This window comes from Miscanthus floridulus, chromosome 11, assembly GCF_019320115.1.
Source record: "Miscanthus floridulus cultivar M001 chromosome 11, ASM1932011v1, whole genome shotgun sequence".
NCBI lineage: Eukaryota > Viridiplantae > Streptophyta > Magnoliopsida > Poales > Poaceae > Miscanthus > Miscanthus floridulus.
The window spans coordinates 86901516-86907748 of NC_089590.1; the positions used below are offsets into that span (position 1 = coordinate 86901516).

The following is a 6233-nucleotide window of genomic DNA, read 5'->3' on the forward strand; positions in this document are numbered from 1 at the left end:
TTCTAAGCTCCGAAGGGACTAGGCCATAGTTGGATTGAACACCACATTCGCACATGACAGGAGGTGCTTTGTAGATTACCCTTTCTTTCTTCTTTTCCTTAACCCTCCGTGGTTCTTCCGCCCATTGGTTCTTAGGACCATACAACCATTCCTTGAAACGATTTGAACACATACACTTTGCACTTACTTCATGCTTGTTTGGACACATAAACTCCAACGTATTCTCAGGGTTTATCACAGCTCGATCTCCGTAATCGCACAGAGGAGGTTCCTCGAGTCATCTAATTGCGGCTAGGTGCTTCTCCTTAGCCGTCATTGGCGGAGGGTTAGGGGGGTGGAACCCACCGCTTGAAGTGCTCACGTGGATGTCTCCCTCTAAACTAATCGTCGAAAAGAAGGTACCTAGGATCAAACTTGTCTGCACCGTCGATCCACTGAAAGAAAAAGCACCTCTCATGGTCCTACACAACGAGATTCCAACAAAATATTAGTAGCATACTTACACAAATAAAGAAAAAGGATAGTGAAAATAATTTCTTACATTAAAACGACTGCATGTGTAGAAGCAACGTGCCGCTGTGTCCGGATGTTTCGATTAAAAAACATGGGCCAGAAAACCACAGTCACAGTTAGCTACAGGGAGTTTAGGAGGGATGGGGGCATCTTTGCTAGACGCGTCGGGGTATTATTCTCGAAGGCGACCCCGTTTTCGTCAAAACTCCTTCCGAAACATTTCTTGCATCTAACAAAACGGATGTAATTTAACAAACATAAATCAAAACATCACAAATAAATGTCAATAAGAACTATAACTACAATACAACTAATTTCGTTCTAAGAAACGAAAGTTGTTAACATTAAACCCTAAACCTAGGGTTTCCCATTTGATACACAACAATGAATCCATAACATAACTATATGCACAACAATGAACCCATAACATAACTACATGCACCCATAATATATATATTGTGGGATACAATGAAACCCTAAGTGATGACGATTCTTAGATTAAAAAATCCGACTAATATATACCGAATCGATGCGAAGAAAAACTAGGAGGAGAGCGAGGATACCTTGCTCTCGAAGATCTACGGATCAAATAAAGGTTTTCAAGGTCCAATATGCCGATTCGTGAGGTACGGTGAAGTGGGAAGAGAAAAAACCCGAGAGGGAGGAGAAAGAAGAGGAAGAACGCTCGGGCAGGAAGGTTGGGCCGGGGTTAAATGCTGGGAGCTCGGCGCCAGTCAATACGGTGCCATAGATCTTGGCGCTGAGCTCGACGCCAGAGTGACTGGCGCCGAGCTCCCTGCCAGGGCATCCACCGTGCCTAGGAGCTCAGCATCAATGGCACCGAGCTAAGAGTCCATTTTCGGAATTTTTTCCGTCAGAAATCTATTTGTGACAAACTTTAAAAAAAAACTAAATTATAAAAATTTTGGCCCACGCGGGGGGCACCAGACTGGTGCTCTGCCCCACGGCAACCAACCCTTGTCTCGTGACTCGCCATCCTCACTCTCACAGTCACAGAGGATCGGAATCACTCGGAGATAGTGCGCTGTGCGCCCCGTCGAAACGCGTGGCCGATGCTGCCACCAGAACCCGTGATCGATCGGTGCGCGTCGTACCGCGTACGAACGGTGCGGGCATGCGGGGTCCGGCCGGGGAACTCATGCGCTCCCGCAGTCTGCTTCGTCGTGCCGTCGGGACATACACGCGGAACACGCCCTTGCTTGCTGTCCTGGAGCTCCGGCTGGACGATGCCACACCATGCCCGGCAGTGACCCATCAGGCCATCCCCATGTCTGCCTCGTTCTGCTGCCGCCGCAGCCTGTGCTCTGCATCCCACTCCGCGGCCTCCGGCACGGCAAACCACGTCGCGTGAGCCGTGGGCTGGCGTGGCAGGGCAGAGCAGTCGGCCACACGCGCTGCGCGTGTTGGTGTGGATACCGTCACCATCGTCCGAGCACTGCATCCCCTCCGAACACGCACGGCGGGCCGACACTTTTTGTTGGCAAAAGTGTCGTGGTGGTTATTACACGGCGCGCGGCAAAATGCGACTGCACGCGTGCCGGATTTAAAAATTCAGGGATCCCCAACGATGGTGATCTGCATGCGTGCCGAATTCTGAGTCGGGTATCGGACTACACTACACCACCCCTCCGGTCGTGATCGTGTTCGGCGCAACATCTGCGTCATGCATGGACGACGTAGAACACGACAGGTTGGGTGAAGTTGGGGGGTTTGGCGTATACGTATTCACGCCCCCAACACGTCCAAAGCTTTCGCAAGTGGAGCCCAGCTCAGTAACTCACCCCCCAAGAAGAGGCCGAAGATGGAGACACGCATGCACGTGCCGCCTCTCGAGCCGTCTGCGTCAGCGGACCACCCCACCCTCAACTACTGCAGATTTCTTGAGAGTGCAGGTAATGGTGGACTGATGCTGGTGGTATGGCCAGTTTGTATTACAAGCGTTTGACAAAGATCAAGGTTCAAGGACGCGGCTGTGTAAAATGTACTTGCAAGAAAACTGGCTTACGAGACACATGGCTCGAGCACAAAGCTTGCCTTCGGAACGGGGGAAAAATACACCTCTCGAAACATCTTTTGGTCCGACTAATCACACGCTAAAGAACGCGACCAAGAAGATTCGGTTATTTATTTCCCAACTTAACGAAAACAGGACTGCCGATTGATACATCTGAGCTGTAGTTACCGATTCCTCCCGAGTCGTAGTATAAAGTAGTCAAATGACCAGAAAACGCAGTTCGCACCCCTGAAAAAAGAATCGTAGTTCACTCATCAGGGGTCCGAATCACGCGACTGCACAACTGAAAATATACTGATCAGACCTAAACAGCTGACCTCTAAAATCTAACTAACTATTTGAACAAGTAAACTATAGTCTAGTGTGCATCAGAGACTATCAAATGTAAACAGTTTCAGGTAAAACGAAATAGTTAAAGTGGCACTCACTCAAGGCGCATGCCCTTTAAGGCTGTAACCTAACAGATGATGATGCTATTGCTCACGTGCATGGAGATAGTTAAAGTGGCACTCACTCAAGGCGCATGCCCTTTAAGGCTGTAACCTAACAGATGATGATGCTATTGCTCATGTGCATGGATCCCACCCAAAGCAACTACTACAGGCAACAAGTGGTTGCTTAGTTAGTTAGTTGTCATCTGTCATCACTGCACCATGCATGTCTCCAACCTAGGGTACTTGCATGAAACGAACGGCAACATGTAGATAGCTTAAGATTGGGAAATACCAAAAGGCGTCTCAAATCTCAATTGTTTCTTACTTTCCCTTTTGCACCCAGGCTTCTGCAAGAAAACTGGTCAACAGAGGTAGCAGGGCACAAACACATCATAATGCGGGACTGGTGATCCACACTGGCTACAAGAAAAGACCACATATGCCCAACTGACAGTCGTAGATAACTTTAGGAAACAATGATAAACACGTGGCAATAAGGGACTAGTTAATACAACTAAGCGCAACAAGTGAGTGGAACAAAAAAGTTGCACGGCACGGTACAACAGAGAACAGAGCACATGATGCAAAGTATACCACAACGAAGAGCTCGTCATGTACCAAACAAAGAAATCTAGATGGTATGATATATAATATTTGCAGACAAATTCACTAGCATGTACCAAACAAAGAAATCTAGATGGTATGATATATAATATTTGCAGACAAATTCACTACTACAGAAGTTAACTGTAGGGGCGGCTCTAGAGCCTCTGTAGGGGCGGCTGCGCCAGCCGCCCTTCCCAGGGTGTTCCTACAGAGGGTGCTTCTGTAGGGGCGGTTTCCTGACTGCCCCTGCAGTGCCCTCTGTAGAGGCGGCTGGTGTTTTCAGTCGCCCCTACAGTGCCCTCTGTAGGGGTGGCTGGTAAGATCAGCCGCCCCTATAGTGGACTTCTGTAAGGGCGGCTGTATCACCAGCCGCCCCTACTGTGTGTATTTGTAAGGGTGGTTCAATCAAGAACCGCCCCTACAGTGGATTTTCCAACAAAAAAAAATAATTCAAATTCAAATCTAACCACACACACACACACATATATATATATATATATAATTCAAATTCGAATCTGACCGCCACAAATATACATATATACATCCACAAACACAAGACCATTATTTAGAACATCATCACAAGTCATAATTCACAAAAATCCATCATTACAACATAGTCCATTATGAAGTCCATCATTATAACATAGTCCATTAAGAAATCCACAAGTCCACATGCAAAACAAAGTCCAAACCGTTCCAAAGTCTGATCCAAACCATACCACAAGTCCACATTGTCATCAACGGCCTAGGGCTAGCCTATCAGTCTCACGAAGGTGTTGGTATAGAGGATTACTACCTAAGTGTGCCTTTATGGTACACAATCTGGTCCATTATGAAGTTGCAAAGGTCGCCGACTATCTCTAAGAGCTCGTCATCCTTGTATGGGTTCCTTCTCGTGTCTTTATCTTTCTCCAACTACAAGAGAACAAGTTTAGGTTTACTATATCACAACATATGCGAACTTTTCATATTACGAGCGAAGAGGTTCAAACTTACCAGATTGGGGTTTCTGTTGTAGCCACCGATGGTACTCATCATAATACATGTGTAGTATCCACAATGTAGACTCCCAGGCTTCTGCTTGGGGCACTGTGTGTTTTGCATATGGTGATGTTAAGTAATGCTATTGACAGACACGTAATATATGGAGTACCAAAGTAAATGACACTTACCGCACATAGAGTTTTGACATACAACTTTTCCTTCCTATTTGGATGATGCCTCCCCTTATGTTCCTAGACATAGTGCCTGAATGCCCTGTTCCAATGGTTTTAGCAAATGCAACTTGTTAGTATCCCACATTGAACCTTACAAGTATGTATACAAACATAGTAGCTAAAATGAGGATTGTCGATATGTATACGTCTTGACAATAGCTATGAAGTCTTTGTATGTCTCGACTGAGAAATCCGCTAAATCAAAGACCCATGCCATGCTATGTGAGAGCCAGACGCCTATGCAAATCCAGTGATCGCTGCATGAATTTAGTCATAGAAGGAACACATAAGCTCTTTTGCATCGAACAAAATATATTGAACAAAGCTAAGTATACAGTCGAACTTACTTGAAGTGGTATGGTATCCATATAGTATCGTGTTGTTGGAGATTTTTAAAACATAGGGCAATGTATGCCGCAACCTTGAGGGACTCTTCCAATATTTTCTTGTTTCTGATGTCCTCTTTCTCCTTAAGTGTCTTTCTAGCTCCTAGTTCTTTGCAATCAGTTCCCACTCTTTATGGTAATTAAAATTTGTTGATGCTATAGGTGAAGGGTCTATATACCTGTGTTTCAGAGCTAGCCTCTTTCTCACAAAGTCCGCTTGCATTCTACAAATCATGGCGTGGGTTAGTTACAACAAAATCAAAAGATTACATTCATATCATATCGAGAGAACAAGGACTTACAGGCACCACATACGAATTAGATTCATTTCCATTCGTCTGAGATGGAAGCATGCCTTGATATCCTTACACTCAACGGCAATTTTCCCACCTAGGGCTCCAAATGTGCCGGCAGGGATCCATGCTTATAAGATTTCTAGTTCTGTTATCTGAGCACGCAAGTACCAATCGTGGAACTTTCTTATTCCACGTGGCAAGCACTGTATGACTCGGTTTGGTAGAAAGTTCTTGCCTTTTTCATATTTATCCGGGCAATGATTTGACCATTTGAGGTTATCAATAGCTGGATACTTGTTAAACCCTTTGTGCAGTTTGCTAGTGGTGCCCTCCTCAGAAGCTGGTGCTCTGAATTCTTTTACTTGGTTCTTAGGCTTGAACTGGTCATGGGCCATCCACTTGTGCACCGACGAGACGTCATTAATACCCCATACGATGGCCTTATCTTGATTGGGATTTTGTTTTGAGCTTCCCATTCGAGCACGTCCTTGTCAACTTGTGCATCACCTGCTCCAGGGGCCACTTGTTCTTCACGTATCGGCTGTTCATGAGGCAATTGTTGTTCATGAGACACTTGTTGTTCATGTATCGACTACGCCTGTTGAGAAGGATGTTGCATCTCATCATGCCTTTGCACGGTACGAGCTAGAGAAGGACGTGGCATGTCATCATGCCCATGCTCGGTACGAGGTGGAGAAGGATGTGGCATGTCATCATGCCCTTGCTCGGTACGAGGTGGAGAAGTC

General features: G+C 46.0%; 1 long non-coding RNA gene across 1 annotated transcript; it reads right to left on the reverse strand.

Annotated features, from left to right (window-relative positions):
* Positions 1 to 4405: 4405 nt before the first annotated feature.
* Positions 4406 to 4850, reverse strand: LOC136494508 (uncharacterized). Its single transcript, XR_010768617.1, has 3 exons — positions 4761 to 4850; positions 4585 to 4677; positions 4406 to 4503 (listed from the first exon to the last, which is right to left on the reverse strand). It is a non-coding gene; the product is annotated as an uncharacterized lncRNA (long non-coding RNA).
* Positions 4851 to 6233: the final 1383 nt, after the last annotated feature.